At 32.3% G+C, this 20,224-nt stretch overlaps 1 pseudogene; it reads left to right on the plus strand.

Moving 5' to 3' along the window:
* Positions 1-6,675: 6,675 nt before the first annotated feature.
* LOC101254535 (ABC transporter F family member 4-like) lies at positions 6,676-8,980 on the plus strand (annotated as a pseudogene).
* The last annotated feature ends 11,244 nt before the right edge of the window (positions 8,981-20,224 follow it).

Raw genomic sequence — 20,224 nt, forward strand, 5'->3', positions numbered from 1 at the left:
CCCTTTGTTTCGTCTGTGCTTGAAATAACATGTGTTGCACCTATTTGACTACTACAAAAGAATTTTTTAGGAAAGAATTCATCCAATGTAATCGGCCTTTGAACTTTTGCGATGAAGAATCATTAATATTTCAGCTAGTACAAGGCTTGACGCTTTTTGATGGTTGTAGTGGATTCACATCATTCCTTGTTGCTTTTGTTTTAGAAAGTCATATCCTGAGAACTGCTTGATATCTCCGCTTCTTACGAGTAACCTAAGTCCATAGTCAACTTCACTTTCTTTGCGGTTATCGATCTCTAGTGAACCCTCAAGATTTTTCCTTGGAACATCAATTGCAATAGGCGCTAAACTTCCGAATTGCAAGAAGGTGGTGTTTAGAATAGATAACGACATTGAACACTTCGTTTGATTTGGTGCTATACTAGCATGATTTGCCTCCACTGTTTCATCTTGGTTAATGATGATTTTTCCTTCACTTACCAACATCATGATCTTCTTCTTCAAGATAAAACATTTACTTGTCGGGTGGCCAAGGACGCGATGAAACTGCAAAATCTAGGATCACCAACCTTATTGATCTCTTCGAGCCTCTTTGATTCAGAAAGATCGATAACTTTCTTAGTTAGCAATTCCTCAAGGATCATAGGTACATCTGCATCTAGAAATGGGTAAACCTTTGCCTCTAGCTCCTTCAAGGTTGGACGTCGCCTCTCTTCTCTTGGATATTGACGTGAGGGTTCCTCCTCTTTTAGTTTACTTTTGGTGGTGACCTTTACAGAAGTTTCTTTCATCGCTATAGTATCCTTAGTTTGGGTCTTTGAGGTCATACCTTTTCTGAATTACTTCTTTCTTTTGTCAGATCAACAAAGGAGATGTCTTTCCATTACTCGCTATGCTCAACTCCATGTCATGCACTCATGTATCAAGTTTCTCAAATGCTTGCGGTTTGATTTCTTGTAGTATGTATAGAAGTCCCCAATGCATACCCTGAATGCACATTTCCATAGATGATATTTCAGAAAGACGATCTTTGCATCCAAACTCAATGATCTCCATCGATTTATGTAATCCACCTCATCCTTTCTTTGCTTAGTGCCGGTCAACTTTATCATGCTTACAGCTAGGCGAGTACGGTAGAAACGACTGAGAAATTCCTTCTCGAGTTGCTCCCAACTATCAATGGACTCGTGTTCTAGGTCGATATACCAGTCGAATGCATTTCCTTTCAGCGAGCGAACAAACTGTTTTACCAAAAGGTCACCATGTGTTCCAGCATTGCTACAAGTTTCAACAAAGTTGGCGACATGCTGCCTTGGGTTCCCCTTGCCATCAAATTGTTGTAGCTTTGGTGGCTGATAGTTTGCTAGCATTGATAGACAATCAATTCATCTAGTATATGGCTTGGAGTAATACAAGGAACTTTGTGGTGTTCCTCCATATTGAGCCCAGATAGTGTTCATTATCATGTCTTGCAACTGTTGGACAAATAGTGCAGCAACTGAAGCAAATTGTTTCTCTTTTTGAAACTTGGAATTTGCTAGAGATTCCTCAACGTCCTTGTTTTGTTGATCAAAACCAGATGGACAAGTGGGAATGTGACTTGACTCTCTGGGTTTAAAGGTCTTCAATTTGTTCATAAGTTGAGCAAAATATGAAGATTTTTTCATCAACGGATTTCTTCAAGGCCTTAATGGTTTGCTCCAGCATCGCGAACTTCTCGTTCATGTTTGTTGAGCCAGCCATCAAAGCATTCACATTCATTGAAGTAGGATAATCCATTGAATCTCCGGAATTACCGGAGTTGGAGACAATTTGAGAAGATTCTCCGGAGAATACTGACGCAAGATTGTCCCTAGGTTTTGCACTTACGACCATCGTATGAGAGTTGTTATTTTTCATCGCCTCCAAAGAAGTGAAGTATTCAGATCCATCTATCCCACTGTTTTTGAACTAACACCGAGTAATCGGGCCAACATGACTGAGACCAGCAGACACGACATCAATATCCTTGTTAGAAAAATTACAACTCTTCCTAAACGTCATTATAATAGTAGCCTTTGTAGTTTCTGATTCGCAAGAGAAAGAGATGAAGAGCAGAATCGGTCCCACTGGACGTGCCAAATTTGTTCGCAACAAACTTTCGTAAGCACTGAAAATCGACTACAGCAAAATAAATAAAAGAAAAATGTGTGAATCATTGTGAGTACAATTCCGTTGTTCTCTTGATTCTCTCTCCCAAGTTTCTATGCGATTCGAGGGCTTTCAGTAGCGTATTTTCCGAATTGTTAGATGATGTAGACCTCCTTGAGATGTTGTCGATCTCTGGAACATCGAAAAGCGCTTCGTCGTTGTAAGTCGATCTTCGAGAAAAAATTCCGTTGACTACTCCTTTGAAGAACTATTGATGTTGATGTTATAGTTTTCTCCAATTTGCTGAATGCTTGTTGAAGAGTTTTCAGGATCCCCCTTGAATGTCATGTCTATCTCCTATTTATAGTTATAGGGAGTGGACAAGGTTGCTTGTGATTGGCCAAAGGATGTCATTTTGACACTTGGCGCATTTTGATTCACTGTTGCATTTGACCGGGACTACTACCTCATTTGGACACGTGGCGTCACCTTGTTGGTCTTGGATGCCTAGGTACTATGACACGTGGCATGATTTCGGGATTCAAGGTGAAATGGACCTTGGGTTTGAATTTAATAAGATGGACTTATTGATTTGTAAAGCCCAAATTAATTATTTTACCCAATGAATATGGTTTTAATTCAAATTTTATATGAATTTGATCCAATACAATTTATGTGTCTACAATAGTTCTTCTATGAATTTGATATAATTTGTTTTATGCATATAATATGCACTTAAGGAGAAAATAAGTAGACTCAGATTATTCAAAGTACTAATAAATTGATATAAATTTCTCTGTCGATGTAATCAAAATTATCACTGTTGGGGAACTTCGAAAGTTCAGTAATGAAGGTTGATATAGTTTATTTTATGTATATGATAAAACTCACCTCAAAATCAAAGAATAAGAAAAAGGAACAATGCTTGAAGGAGAAAATAAATAGATTTAGATTATCAATGAAATCAAAAGTTATGACCGTTGGGGAGCTTTGAAAGTGCAGTAATGTTGACACTTGGATATCATGAATTGCTACTATGACAAGGTTAGTACTTGAAGAAAACAATAATCTTTTTAGAAATTGTTAAGTTAGGTTCGATGATCAGTTTAGATATAAAATTTTGGATGGTCAATATAAACATATACTTGATATCAGAAAGAAGACGTGTGATTGTATAACATGGAACAATTGAGAGGTATATCATGTCAACATGTTGTCTTGGAATATCAACATGTTGCCAAGAACCTGAAGATCATTTTGTACATTGTTACAAAAAATATAGTTGAATAAAGGCTTCTATGTTATTCAGCTAAAACCTAACATCAAGATGTGACCTCACAACAGTTATATAATGAATAAGCCTTTGGAATCAAAACTATAACTGCGGAAGAAAATAAAACATAGAGCCAAAAAAAGTATGCATAGTTGTACAGGAAAAGAGTAAAAATAACTTGTTCCAAGTGTCATCAACTAAGACAACTGAAAAATCTATATAATCATGGTAATACATTTTTTGATTCTTCCAATTAAATGAAAAATACAATATATTTTTTCTATACAATTAAATCTACTGAAATACGTCAACCTGAAAGCTTACGCCAATCTGAAAGCTCATAGGTCAACCTGAAAACTTAAATCAATCTAAAATCTCAAGCCAACCTGCAAGCTCTAATCAATCTGTAAGCTTTAGTTAGCCAAGCTCACTACACTCAAATTAACCAACCTAAAGTATCTAACCAACTACTAAGCTATTGAATAAAATTACAACATGTCAGCTCAAGATAACCTGCAGATTTTAGTCAGACACTAAGCTCAAGCCAACCTGAAATATCGGTGATAATCACAAACAAGCATTTAATATAAGCGTATAACCAACTCCGATATAAGTGAATATAAGTGACAAAGACAGACTTACATTTAATATAAGCGTATAACCTACTTTCAAGTATTTATTATTCTACTTTTTTTGATAATATATATTTTAATTCGTTGTATGCAACTAGGTATAACATGTGAGAGATTCTACCCCATATATTTTTAAGTGTGCAACTCCAACAAATATATATATTGGTGAGCTAAGCCTGGTGGACTAAAAAGGAGGAATCAAAATTCTGTCACCACTCTATAATTACAATGCATGACTCAGTTCAAAGGATTTACATGCACCAATATCTCCAGGGTGCTTGAACACACATTAATTCTAACGTAAATTCGTATATGTATATAGAACCTTTTTGTAATATAGATATATTGTCAGTTTAGCAACCAACTTCAAGCCATCACTTTTAGGAATGGTGAGGGTTTGAAACCCAGTTCCTCCAAATATTTTTACTACTCAAATTTTATATGTTTTCCTACTATATAGTTAAGTATTTCCTTCTTTTTCTCCTATGCTTTTACTTTACTTGTGATTTTTCCTTTTAACTTTCTTTCAACTTCATTCTCCTCCATTTATACTTTTTTTACTTTACCTTTAGTTTTAATTTTTCTCTTATAGTTTGTGTTTTTCTTAAGAAAATCATTATTTTCTTGAAAATTGTTAATATTCCTTCAAGGTAATTTAGTTTTTCTAAAAAATGAAGAGCTCTTTAACTCTATTATTCAAATAGTTATGCATTAATACAATTATACAATGCGATTTATAGTAACAAATAATTATACACTAATATAATTATTATTGAAGGAAAGGAATAATATATTTACGTGAACCTCGTGAATATGTGTCTAATTAGATAATTTTGTAACACTTAGAGCCTGTTTGACTCAGCTTAAAAGCTGGTCAAACTGACTTAAAAGCTGGTTTTTGACTTATTTAACTATTTGGCAATATTCAAAATAACTTATTTTAAGTTAAAAAAAACTTATTTTAAGCCAAAAGTTAAAAACTGGGGTAGGGGTGTTTTTTTTAAGCTTATAAGCTGTTTTAAGTTGACCACGTTTTTATGTTTTTTCCCTTAATATTTTTATACAATCTCCAAATTACCCATATAATCCTAACATCTCTTTCTTCTATTTTTACCTTTTCACGTTTGGCATAACAAATTCAGCACTTTTATCCAAATGCATAACTGCTTATTTTAAAAATAAGTTTCAGCACTTTCAAAAGTACTTTTTTAAAGCTGCTTTTATTAAGCCCATCCAAACGGGCCCTTACTTTTGTTTGAATTTATAAAAATTCCAAAAAGCCCAAACCCAAATTTATATAATTTGGTTTCTTTTTTCAATTTCTTAAACTCCCATCACTCTCTTATCGTCTACCACCTTTACTCATATCTCCGGCAAACTCATCGGCCACGATCTCCCTTTTTCGGCGAATTTCATATTGGTAAGTTCTTCTTTATTACTCATCAGTCAGTGGTGATCTCTTAGAATAATATTCGAAGTTGTAATTGGAACTGAAATTGTTTAGAATTTGTTATTTTTGGTATTTATTTAATTAATATCTATTATTTGTCTGGAATATATTTTGTAGTAGTAGTTTAGGGTCCGTTTGGATGGGCTTAGTAAAAGCAGCTTTAAAAAAGTACTTTTAAAAGTGCTGAAACTTATTTTTAAAATAAGCAGTTATGCGTTTGGATAAAAGTGCTGAAGTTGTTATTTCAAACGTGAAAAGGGAAAAATGGGAGAAAGAAATGTTAGGGTTATATGGGTAATTTGGAGATTGTATAAAAATATTAAGCACAAAAAGATAAAAATGTGGTCAACTTAAAACAGCTTATAAGCTAAAAAAAAAAGCACCCCTACCCCAGCTTTTAACTTTTGGCTTAAAATAAGTTTTTTTTAAACTTAAAATAAGCTGTTTTGAGTATTGCCAAACAGCTAATAAGTCAAAAATCAGCTTTTAAGTCAGTTTGACCAGCTTTTAAGCTGAGCCAAACAGGCTCTTAGTTTGTTTTCTAAATGGAGAAAATTGAAGTAAGATAATAAAACTTTTGATTTTACCGATCAATTTTGTTGGATTATGATTTTTTTTTCTCCGAAGGTTACTAAAGATGAGATATTTATAATATTATTGGAACTTTTAGCTTCAGTTTGGAGTAAATTTAACAAACACAAACAAACTTGATATTTATCATTGCTTTGAAGATTCATTTTACAGTATTTTTATTTACTAGGGGAAATGTAGTTGGGGTGTGATTGAAATTTTATGGCAGAACCTTCTTGTCTTTTTTGCCGGCTTGTGCGAATAGGTAGGAAGGTAAGGTCTGCGTACATCCTAACCCACTCGTTGGATTACCTTGGGTATGTTGTCGTTGTTGTTGTTAGGGTGTCTTAGCTATGGCTTTTGGAATGAATCAATATGTCACCATATTGCTTTTTCTCTTTTCATGTAACACATGTTTGTCGTGTTTGAATCTGTATAAAGTTTTTTTTTTGTATTTTTCTGGTTCGGTCAAATGCACCTATACCATAATATTCTTATTGCGCTTCTGTCCTCTTTCTTACTTCTTTCAATGTGATTTTTATGCTGATTACTTTTCTATTTATGATGCTATTCTAATTTCTTGCAATAACATGCTTTATTTTATGTGAAGTCTCGATATTACTACTTTGGATGCGTTTTTTCTTGTTCATTTGGTTGAGCTGACTGGTGTATTGACGATCTATTTGTTCAGAATTTCTAACTACTCCTGTTTGGTAACAACAAATTGTTAATACAATGGGGAAGAAAAAAACAGATGAGGCTGGTGTAAGTGGGAAGGCTAAGGGAAGCAGCAAAGATTCCAAGGAAGGGAAAAAAGAGAAGCTTTCTGTCTCTGCCATGCTCGCCAACATGGACCAGAAACTTGAGAAACCGAACAAAGGATCTTTAGCCACTGGTGCTAGTAAGGCCAAGCCTAAAGCAGCTTCGAAAGCATCAACTTACATTGATGGTATTGATCTTCCTCTGTCTGATGACGAGGAAGAGGAGTATGTTCCTCGCTCCGAAGAAGTGGAAGAACAGATGAATGTTCATAGAAGGTATGGAAGGAATGAAGCAGGTCCAATAGATACCTCCATAAGTTATAAAGAGCTGAAGAAACGAGAAAAGAAGGATATGCTTGCTGTTCAGGCAGCTGAGGTTGCAAAAAAGGAGGCCCTTAGGGATGATCGTGATGCTTTTACTGTTGTTATTGGTAGCAGAGTGTCTGTTCTTTAAGGTCAAGATGATGCTGATGCAAATGTTAAGGATATAACTATTGAGAATTTCTCTGTAGCAGCTCGTGGAAAAGAACTTCTAAAGAACACATCAGTCAAGATATCTCATGGGAAGAGATATGGTTTAGTTGGTCCCAATGGAATGGGAAAGTCCACCCTACTAAAGATCCTTGGTTGGAGGAAGATTCCTGTACCAAAAAACATTGACGTACTTTTGGTTGAACAAGAGATAGTTGGTGACGATAGGACGGCACTTGAAGCTGTTGTTTCAGCTAACGAGGAACTCATCAAGCTCCGAGAAGAGGCTGCATCTTTGCAGAATGCTGCTGCATCTGTTGGTGAGAATGAAGATGATGCTGATGGGGAAAACGTTGTAGAAAAGCTTTCTGAACTGTATGAAAGGTTGCAGGTGATGGGATCAGATGTTGCTGAGGCCCAAGCATAAAAAATTCTCGCTGGGCTGGGTTTCACCAAGGAAATGCAGGGGCATGCTACCCGATCTTTTAGTGGTGGTTGGAGAATGAGAATTTCTCTAGCATGGGATCTTTTTGTTCAGCCTACTCTATTGTTGTTGGATGAACCTACTAATCATCTTGATCTTCGGGCTGTTCTATGGTTAGAGGAGTACCTGTGCAGATGGAAGAAAACTCTGGTTGTTGTGTCACATGACCGAGACTTTCTGAACACTGTTTGCGATGACATTATTCATCTCTATGACATGAAACTACACTTCTATCGGGGTAACTTTGATGATTTTGAAAGTGGATATGAACAACGTCGCAAAGAGATGAACAAGAAGTTTGAGATTTATGATAAGCAGTTAAAAATTGCTAAGAGATCTGGAAATCGAGCACAACAGGAGAAGGTAAAAGACCGAGCCAAGTTTGTAGCATCCAAAGAATCAAAGCAAAAGGGCAAAGATAGAATTGATGAAGATAAAACTCCACCTGAAGCCCCTCAGAAGTGGAGGGACTACAGCGTGGAGTTACACTTCCCTGAGCCCACTAAACTAACACCTCCACTTCTTCAGCTAATTGAGGTTAGCTTTGGTTACCCTAACCGACCAGACTTTAGGCTCTCTAATGTTGATGTTGGTATTGATATGGGGACTCGAGTTGCTATCGTTGGACCCAATGGGGCAGGCAAATTGACCTTGCTTAACCTCTTGGCAGGTGATTTGGTTCCTACAGAAGGTGAAGCCCGCAGGAGTCAAACGTTGAGGATTGGACGGTACTCACAACATTTTGTTGATCTTCTCACAATGGACGAAACACCTGTCCAGTTTCTGCTTCATCTTCACCCAGATCAAGAGGGACCTAGTAGGCAAGAAGTTGTTCGTGCAAAGCTAGGAAAATTTGGACTTCCCAGCCATAACCATCTTACCCCCATTTTAAAGTTGTCTGGAGGACAAAAGGCTAGAGTTGTGTTAACATGTATTTCCATGTTGAAGCCTCACATCTTTCTATTAGATGAGCCAACAAGCCATTTGGACATGCAGAGTATCGATGCTTTGGTAGTTTCCCTTGATGAATTCACTGGTGGAGTTGTGTTAGTCAGTCACGACTCGCGGCTCATATCGAGGGTTTGTGATGACGAAGAAAGAAGTGAAATTTGGATAGTTGAGAATGGGACTGTTGAAAAGTTCCCAGATACATTTGATGAATACAAGGCCGAACTTGTAAGGGAAATCAGGGAAGAAGTAGATGATTGATGTTGCAACAGGCTTATTCTATTGTAGTGTCTTGAGGGAGAGTGTAATCTTTTGTTGAGGGAGGGTTTTCTTTTCGACTTCATATCGGAGGGAGAGTGTAATCTTCTGTCGCGGATATAAAAGAACATAGTGACTAAGTTATATGCACTGTGTCATATTCTATCCATTTCTTGTCATGGTTTTGGCTTAGACAATAACGTCAGGTACATTGATATTTGCTTCACACTCGCAGTGCATTTTTGGAGGATTTCACATGGATGTGGCAACATTTTTGGAAGCTTAGAAGGTCATAGGTTCGATTCTTAGTTCCTTTAAGTTTTAATATCATTTTTTATCAGTCAAAACTCACTAAATATTTTGTTGGCTACTTCTTAAAATTTTTCACCCTTCATAAAGTGTCTAGCTCCGCCACTAGCTTGTGCGATAACCTAGATTTCACCACATCATTCTATCATTGCATTGTATGGCATGGACTAGCCTTGTCTGTTTGTGTAATTAACTTCCTGATATGAAAATTTGTGTATAACTTTACTTTGTGTGTCTACATATATTATATGTATACACAAACAAACCCTTACTTCTGTAATCTTTTATTGCAGCCCCTTATAAGTATGAGTAGTAATTGAAACGGCTAAATTGATTGTGCAATATTTGAGCTTTGAAGTTGTGGTTAAATCCTCATTCAGATCATTCAAGCCTCATCTTTCATTTTTATCAGTGTATATTTCAAATACAATTGTTAAATCTCACATTCAGATATTGTATTAGAATTTTCTCTAGTGCTTATGATACTTGGAGTGTGTTTGGTATGAAGGAAAACATTTTCTAGAAAATATTTTTCATTTTTTTTATGTTTGGTTGGGACAAAATTTTTGAAAAATGTTTTCCAAATCAACTCATTTTCCTCAAAATTAAGGAAAACGAATTCCCTTAAAAAATTAAGGAAAACATTTTCCAGAACTCTCCTCCAATTTCAAATTACATTTTTTTTGGGAAAAACATCAATTTTAAAAAAATATTTTCAATTTCAAAATTTTATTTTTCACTTGATCCTTGACCCTCCCCCCACCGGCCACCCCCACCCCCTTCTCAAAACATTAATTTTGCTTTTTAAAAATATTTTCAACTTCAAATTTTTATTTTTAAACTCCTACCATCCCCCCTCCCCCGGCCTCCCCCCTACCAGCCCCCACCCACCCCAACCCTTAAAAAAATTAATTTTATTTTTTAAAAATACTATCAATTTCAAAATTTTATTTTTTCACTCCTACCCCCTCCCCCTCCCCCCGCCCCCACCCCACCCCACCACCACCCAAAAAAATAATAATTTTGATTTTAAAAAATATTTTCATTGTCATAAATTATTTTTTACTCTAGTAAAAATAAAAGATGTCTCTAAAAAATATTTCTCATTCATAAATCATACACAAAATCATTTCAGGAAAATATTTTTAACTCACCAACCAAACATGAGAAAATAATTCCAAAATCTACTTGTTTTCCAGGAAAACATTTTCCATGGAAAACATTTTCCTCTGTACCAAACACACCCTTGGTGTCAGAAATTTTTTGTTCTATTCTTTTATGGATAGACTTCATTCTAGAAGTCTCATATGTGTATTTACATTTTTTCTGCAATATTTGAGATTATTCTTGAGTTAGTATCTTCGACTTACACATCGGGTTGTGTTTGGAGTGTGTGCCATCATGACCTCGATTTTTGAATTGTAACACATAACTATTTGTATTCTAGAAGAATTGTTCCTTTGATGTTGACCAAAGTAAAAATTTATAGCAAAATTTATTCAAGAAGAAGGTTCTCAATTCAACTTTGTCCTAAAGGATTCTTCTAACCTTAATTAATTTCCAAATCTACACTTACACTAAATAATTGCACTTAACACACATGTAATATTTAAAGTAAAAATTACGTAAACCACATAGTGTAAAATATAAATTACCTCCTATCCCTACTCTTTTTCAATATACAAAAAATCTCATATTTTTAATAAGTTTCGGATACATAATAAAACTGTCTGATACATTATATAGTATGCCATTTTATCGGTTTGTTGCGTGATTTGGGAGATTAAAAACTGAAATTTAAATTAAATCCTACTTTTAATACGTTACAGTTATTAGTCCCATAAAAACGCGTTAACTTATATGTTTCAAACATCAGTTTTATCCAATATAAAACACTTAATTAAATTATAATTTTTCATCAGTGATCATCCCAATTTTTTTTTGCAGAAACGAGATTCTTAATTTCCTTGAAGGAAATTTTGTGAATGTTCATAATGAATATTATGATATTGCTAAGGCATTCAGGAATATGGAAGAGTGAGGTTACATACAATCGATACAAAAGTGATGGGATAGTGGTTGGGGAAAATATTTCATATATGAATTTAATCTCAGCCATTGCTACTGAATTAAATGTTGATGAATTGAAAAAAATATTATTATCCGATATATTGTAGAAGGCAATTCTTCTCCGATAATAATTAGGAATGATATGGGTGTGAAGCTGTTTATAGAAATAAAGAAGCAAGAGGTTTGATTCAGTATGTATCCGCTTTGCATCGATAGAAATGATAAAAGTACAGAGGAGTTACAAGTTTTTGAGTCAAGCAATGGTGCAATTATATGTATTGAAGGTGGACAAAGAGACGCTAATGCTCTAAAACGTTCTTGAATCGAAAATTGGTGATTATTTGATACCCTCAACCCCCATTTATAACTTTAAGTCTCTTAAGATATTTGAATTGTAAGTACAATCAAACTTAAGAGAGTGTTTTGGAATGTGTTTAATCACACACATAATTCATATTCTGCAATTGAAAAAAGTGATATTGATATTTAATAGAACCAACAAACTTAACATGATATATAAAATACAAAAATAAACTTGATACATAATTCTAACAACATATCATAAGTCAGTCAAAATGATACTTAACAGAAAATTTATAGCCTAACATGATACAAAAATACAAAGTTGACTTGATACATAAGTGTAACTACAATTATAAATCTGTCTACCTGATACTTTATAGCAACAACAAACTTTAACATGATACATGAAACATTATTCTACTTGATAAATAATTATAACCACAAAATGCAAACCAGTCAAAATGATACTTCTGTTGTTTTAAACATACATATAAGTGTATAATTTAAACTTTAAATTTACATACACTTTTGACAACAACATGATCAAATATACTATATATGATAAATTGAAAACCAACACTATATGCTATAGGTGATAATTGATACAGAAAATACTTAAGAGAGTGTTTTGGAATCTGTTTAACCACATAATTCATATTCTGCAATTGAAAAAATTGATATTGATATTAATAGAACCAACAAACTTAACATGATACATAAAATGCAAAAACAAAACTTGATACATAATTCTAACTACATATCATAAGTCAATGGAAATGATACTTAACAGAAAATTTATAGCCTAACATGATACAAAAATGCAAAGCAGTTTCATCAGCATCAACAACAGATCCACCAATATCTTGATCAACATTATGTTTCTGTTCATAAAAAGAAAATCGATAAGTCCCAATGAAAATGAAACCAAAAAAAGGAAAAATAATACCTTTTTCATTTTTGTTTTCTTTCTCGCCAACTACTTTCATCAACTCAGAATGATTTTTTTTATCAACTCCACAAGACAACCAACTTGTTGGTCAACCTATACTCAAATTACACAAGTTTTTGAAGAATTCATCATAAATAACAATAATTATAAAACATATATGATTTTCACAAAAAGATATATGATTGTAATACTCACATAACCCTTCAAGTATTGCTTCAGTCCCTCTAATTGTGAATTTTCAAAAATTACTTTTCGAAAATATGAATTAACGGGAACATTAGATACATTGTCAGCTTGAGAAGTTGGCAAATCTGGAGTGTAAACATTCTGATTTGGTTGCTTTTCTGCTATTGTTGATTTGGAAACCTTTGTTTTATGTGGATTTACAACCTTTGTTTTTTTCGGTGGTGGGATAGATCATGTGCTAGAGACTCGTGTTGATCTCCTCAACAATTGATACGGTGGTTCGGATGAAAACTCTTCAAATCCAGGAACCTCTCGTGGATTCCCAACATCAATATTAACATTTCATGTACCAGGTTCATCACGGTTACGTGACTGGGTCGAGGTAACTCAAGTACTGTACATTCCTCTCCAGTTGGCTGAATATTTGTACAGTTATGCTGAAAATAACAAAATATTGAATCATTGTTAGAATGAACAAAAAATGTATAGATAAGTACCAAAAAAATACTAAACATTTATATATTAATTATCTCGGTGAAAACGCTTTTCATAAACATCTCAAATTTGGGCTCTTTAGCCACAACTTTTCAATTTCAAATTCTTGGAATAACATTTTGTTCTTTAACCACAATCTCATTATCCAACACAGAAGCACATTCATATATCCATACATTAAGTGCATACGGCATACCATTTAAGCGATACATTTTTTTTTCTCAATTTTGAACTCTTGTCTAAGTGAATTCATTAAACTTCTGAAAGCCCGTTGTCCCCACGGATACTGCCGATAAGTGCCATCTTCAACCATTAAAAAATATTCAATTGAAATTGCTGCAGTACCAAGTTGAGATAATACAAAGAGTGGATGAAAAACATGATAGCCATCTGAAGTTGATCATCAATATTATCCCAACCACCAAACATGAATCGATCTACCAGACGTTGTTTGTTTACATTGTAATTAGGCCCAGGAAAATACCTCTGAACTAGCCCACTTCTTTTTGAATTTGGATATGTAAAATACTTAATATTTCCCATGCATTTCAATCCAGTAATAATCGCAAATTCTTTCATAGTAAAGGTTAAGATATTTCCTTTAGCATGTCGAATGTGAAGTTCCTCGGCTGGATTGTCTTGCTCCACCTCTAAAATAAGTAAACACTTGGTGATCTTACCTTGGTAGTTACATTTAAGAATATTCAGATATGAACCAAATATAGTATTCCTAAATAATTCGATACCCTCAACGCCCATTGATAACTCTAAGTCTTTTAAGATATTTTAATTGTAAGTACAACCAAACTTAAGAGAGTGTCTTGGAATGTGTTTAACCACATAATTCATATTCTGCAATTGAAAAAAGTGATATTGATATTTAATAGAACCAACAAACTTAACATGATACATAAAATTCAAAAATAAACTTTATTGATAATTCCAACAACATATCATAAGTCAGTCAAAATGATACTTAACAGAAAATTTATAGCCTAACATGATACAATAATGCAAAGTTGTACTTGATACATAAGTCTAACTACATTTATAAGTCTGTCTACTTGATACTTTATAGCAACAACAAACTTTAACATGATACATGAAACATAAATTCTACTTGATAGATAATTGTAACTACAAAATGCAAATCAGTCAAAATGATATTTATGTTGTTTTAAACATACATATAAGTGTATAATTTAAACTTTAAATTTACATACACTTTTGACAACAACATGATCAAATATATTATATATGATAAATTGAAAATCAACATTATATGCTATAGGTGATAATTGATACAGGAAATCTACTTTATATGCTTATTAAAGATGTAATAAGCATAATACCCAAAAAGAGGCACATGCAAAGACACCCAAGAAGAGGGGCAACTGGGTTTTGACTTTTTTTTGAACTTTAACTTATTTATACATTAGTTATACTTAATAAACAGAAAATCCTAACTTTTTGTACATTTTGTTTATTAAGTATGATTAATGTATAAATAAGTTAAAGTTCAAAAAAATAGTCAAAACCCAGTTGCCCCTCTTCTTGGGTGTCTTTGCTTGTGCCTCATTTTGGGTTTTATGCTTATTAGATCTTCAATAAGCATATAATGTTGATTTCCTGTATCAATTATCACCTATAACATATAATGTTGATTTTCTGTATCAATTATCACCTATAGCATATAATGTTGTTTTTCAATTTATCAAACATAATATATTTGATCATGTTGTTGTCAAAAGTGCATGTAAATTTAAATTTTAAATTATAAAATTATATGTATGTTTAAATCAACATAAGTATAATTTTGACTTGTTTGCATGTGTAGTTACAATTATCTATCAATCACAATTTATGTTTCATGTATCATGTTAAAGTTTATCGTTGATCTAAAGTATCATGCAGACCGACTTATAACGTGTAGTTACACTTATGTATCAAGTAATACTTTGCATTTTGTATCATGTTAGGCTATAAATTTTCTGTTAAGTATCATTTCCATTGACTTATGATATGTAGTTAGAATTATGAATCAAGTTTTGATTTTGCATTTTATGTATCATGTTAAGCTTGTTGGTTCTATTAAATATCAATATCAATTTTTTCAATTGCAGAATATGAATTATGTGGTTAAACATATTCCAAAACACTCTCTTAAGTATTTTCTGTATCAATTATCACCTATAGCATATAATATTGGTTTCCAATTTATCAGAGTAAATTTAAAGTTTAAATTATACACTTATATGTATGTTTAAAACAACATAAGTATCATTTTGACTGATTTGTATTTTGTAGTTACAATCATTTATCAAGTAGAATTTATGTTTCATGTATCATGTTAAAGTTTGTTGTTGCTATACAATATCAAGTAGACAGACTTATAACTATAGTTACACTTATTTATCAAGTATAACTTAGCATTTTCGTATCATGTTAGGCTATAAATTTTCTGTTAAGTATCATTTTGACTGACTTATGATATGTTGTTAGAATTATGTATCAAGTTTATTTTTGCATTTTATGTATCATGTTAAGCTTGTTGGTTCTACTAAATATCAATGTCACTTTTTTCAATTGCAGAATATGAATTATGTGGTTAAACACATTCCAAGACACTCTCTTAAGTTTGGTTGTACTTACAATTAAAGTATCTTAAGAGACTTAGAGTTATCAATTGGGGTTGAGGGTGACGAATTATTTAGGAATACTATATTTGGTTCATATAACAGTATTCGTAAATGTAACTACCAAGGTAAGATTACCAAGTGTTTACTTCTATTAGAGGTGGAGTAAGACAATCCAACCGAGGAACTTCACATTCGACATGCTAAAGGAAATATCTTAACCTTTACTATGAAAGAATTTTGCGTTTATTACTGGATTGAAATGCAAGGAAAATACTAAGTATTTTACATATCCAAATTCAAAAAGAAGTAGGCTAGTTCACAGGTATTTTCCTGGGCCTAATTACAGTGTAAACAAACAATGTTTGGTAGATCGATTCATGTTGAGTGGTTGGGATAATATCGATGATCAACTTCAGATTGCTATCATGTTTTTCATCCACTCTTTAGTATTATCTCAACTTGGTACTGCAGCAATTTCAATTGAAGATTTTTTAATGGTTGAAGATGGCACTTATCGGCAGTATCCGTAGGGACAACGTGCTTTCAGAAGTTTAATGAATTCACTTAGACAAGAGTTCAAAACTGAGAAAAAAATGTATCGCTTAAATGGTATGCCGTATGCACTTAATGTATGGATATATGAATGTGATTCTGTGTTGGATAATGAGATTGTGGTTAAAGAACAAAATGTTATTCCAAGAATTTGCAATTGAAAAGTTGTGGCTGAAGAGCCCAAATTTGAAGTGTTTATGAAAAGCGTTTTCACCGAGGTAATTAATATATAAATGTTTAGTATTTTTTTGTACTTATCGATACATTTTTTGTTCATTCTAATAATGATACAATATTTTGTTATTTTCAGCATAACTGTACAAATATTCAGCCAACTAGAGAGGAATGTATAGCAGTTGAGTTACCTCAACCCAGTCACGTAACTCATGATGAACCTGGTACATGAAATGTTAATATTGATGTTGGGAAGCCACGAGAGGTTCCTGGATTTGAAGATTTTTCATCCGAACCACTGGATCAATTGTTGAGGAGATCAACACGAGTCTCTAGCACATGATCTATCCCACCACTAAAGAGAAGAAAGGTTGTACATCCATATAAAACAAAGGTTTCCAAATCAACAACAGCAGAAAAGCAACCAAATAAGAATGTTTACACTCCAGATTTACCAACTTCTCAAGCTCACAATGTATCTAATGTTCCCATTAATTTAGATTTTCGAAAAGTAATTTTTGAAAATTCACAATTAGAGTGATTGAAGCAAATACTTGAAGGGTTATGTGAGTATTACAATCATATATCTTTTTGTGAAAATCATATATGTTTTATGATTATTGTTATTTATTATGAATTCTTTAAAACTTGTGTAATTTGAGTATAGGTTGACCAACAAGTTGGTTGTCTTGTGGAGTTGATAAAAAAAATCATTCTGAGTTGATGAAAGTTGTTGGCGAGAAAGACAACAAAACTGAAAAGGTATTATTTTTCCTTCTTTTGGTTTCATTTTCATTGGCACTTATCGATTTTCTTTTTATGAACAGAAACATAATGTTGATCAAGATATTGGTGGATCTGTTGTTGATGCTGATGAAACTACTTTGCATTTTTGTATCATGTTAGGCTATACATTATCTGTTAAGTATCATTTCCATTGACTTATGATATGTAGTTATAATTATGTATCAAGTTTTGTTTTTGCATTTTATGTATCATGTTAAGCTTGTTGGTTCTATTAAATATCAATATCAATTTTTTCAATTGCAGAATATGAATTATGTGGTTAAACGGATTCCAAAACACTCTCTTAAGTATTTTCTGTATCAATTACCACCTATAACATATAATGTTGGTTTCCAATTTATCAGATATAGTATATTTGATCATGTTGTTGTCAAAAGTGTATGTAAATTTAAAGTTTAAATTATACACTTATATGTATGTTTAAAACAACATAAGTATCATTTTGACTGGTTTGAATTTTGTAGTTACAATTATTTATCAAGTAGAATTTATATTTCATGTATCATGTTAAAGTTTGTTATTGCTATAAAGTATCTGGTAGACAGACTTATAACTGTAGTTACACTTATATATCAAGTACAACTTTGCATTTTTGTATCATGTTAGGCTATAAATTTTCTGTTAACTATCATTTTAACTGACTTATGATATGTTGTTAGAATTATGTATCAAGTTTATTTTTGCATTTTATGTATCATGTTAAGCTTGTTGGTTCTATTAAATTCCAATATCACTTTTTTCAGTTGCAGAATATGAATTATGTGGTTAAACACATTTCAAAACACTCTCTTAAGTTTGGTTGTACTTACAATTAAAGTATCTTAAGAGACTTAGAGTTATCAATGGGGGTTGAGGGTATCGAATAATCACCAATGTTCGATTCAACAACGTTTAGAGCATTAGCGGTCTCTTTGTCCACCTTCAATACACATAATTGCAGCACTGCTTGACTCAAAAACTTGTAACTCCTCTGTACTTTTATCATTGGTATCGATGCAAAGCGGATACATACTGAATCCAACCTCTTGCTTCTTTATTTCTATAAACAGATTCACACCCATATCATTCCTAATTATCATCTGAGAAGAATTGCCTTCTACAATATATCGGATAATAATATTTTTTTTAATTCTTCAACATTTAATTCAGTAGCAATGACTGAGATTAGATTCATATATGAAATATTTCCCCAACCACTATCCCATCAGTTTTGTATCGATTGTATGTAACCTCACTCTCCCATATTCCTGAATGCCTTAGTAATATCGTAATATTCATTACGAAAATTCACAAATTTACCTTCAAGGAAATTAAGAATCTCGTTTCTGCAAAAAAAATTGGGACGATCACTGATGTAAAATTATAATTTAATTTAGTGTTTTATATTGGATAAAACTGATGTTTGAAGCACATAAGTTAATACCTTTTTTTATGGGACTAATAACTGTAGCGTATTAAAAGTAGGATTTAATTTAAATTTGAACTTTTAATCCCCCAAATCACGCAACAAATTGATAAAATGGCATACTATATTATGTATCAGACGGTTTTATTATGTATCCGAAACTTATTAAAAATAAGAGATTTTTTGTAAATTAAAAAAGAAGAGGCATAGAAAATAATTTATATTTTACACTATGTGATTTACGTAATTTTTACGTTTTTTTTATTTAAAAGTAACGGTTGTAACAAAGTATCTTAAGCAAAAAGCATATGAACTTTTAGGATTATATCTTTATACCGTTGAAGTCCGTACCCATCTTATTATGTCTTTAACATTACAGTTGTTTTCCACATTCTAATTGAATTTAGTGATAAATTGTGTAGCACTTATTTTTGCTTCTTATTTAATTTATATTTTATAATTTTGTTAAATGATTGGTAATTGAAGAATTGCCCTGTCAATATGTGAGATTGTGATTGGTGCCATCAAGATGTGAATTTTTGGTTTATGAGAAAATATACTTCCTAATTAATAAGCATATCACTATAATTGTTTTTTTCCTATTAATTTTATTGACTTTTACAAATTGGAAATCTAATCAATAAATGAAGATTTAGATAATCTACTATATTTCTATTCTAAAGATGAAAATTAAGGCAATATTCACAAGTTATGCATAATTGCACTCATCTCCATCTAGCTTTAAAATTATATTGGAGTCCCCCCTAATGAAAATCTTATTGCAATCACCTCTCTTTAGAATATGATTGATGGAAAAGGAAGAGTCAAATCTCTTAATATATAAAATTTCTTCTCAAACTAAAAAACAATAACATTGCCAAAAAAAAAAAAAATTTCAAAGTGATTGATAATTATTTATATGGAATACCAAAGCTTTATGTTTATTTTTGTAATTCAATTATATATAATGACTGACTTAGTTTAGTATGATTTTCCGCTTATTTAATATGAATAGTTTTCATAGACAAATTTATTTCTCTTAGAAATTAATAGAATATATAACATTATGTATGATGATTTATATTAGTAAGGATAATGTATATATTTTTTTAAAAAATTCAACATTTTCGATTTTTTTTTTGAAAAAATAGAGAGGAGGTAACTTTATGTTATCAAACTATAAGGGGGATTTTTGTAAATAGTAAATATTTAACTACCTAGAGTAAATTCTAGAACCTGAAAGTCGAATGACGGAGGGAAATCACTATAAATTTGAAGGTTTGGGTAGAACATATATTCATTCTGGTTCAAGTTTTTTGTAAACATCAGGCAAGAAATTGTTGTGTTTTCCCATCTCC

The sequence above is a fragment of the Solanum lycopersicum genome, chromosome 10 (genome assembly GCF_036512215.1).
Source record: "Solanum lycopersicum chromosome 10, SLM_r2.1".
NCBI lineage: Eukaryota > Viridiplantae > Streptophyta > Magnoliopsida > Solanales > Solanaceae > Solanum > Solanum lycopersicum.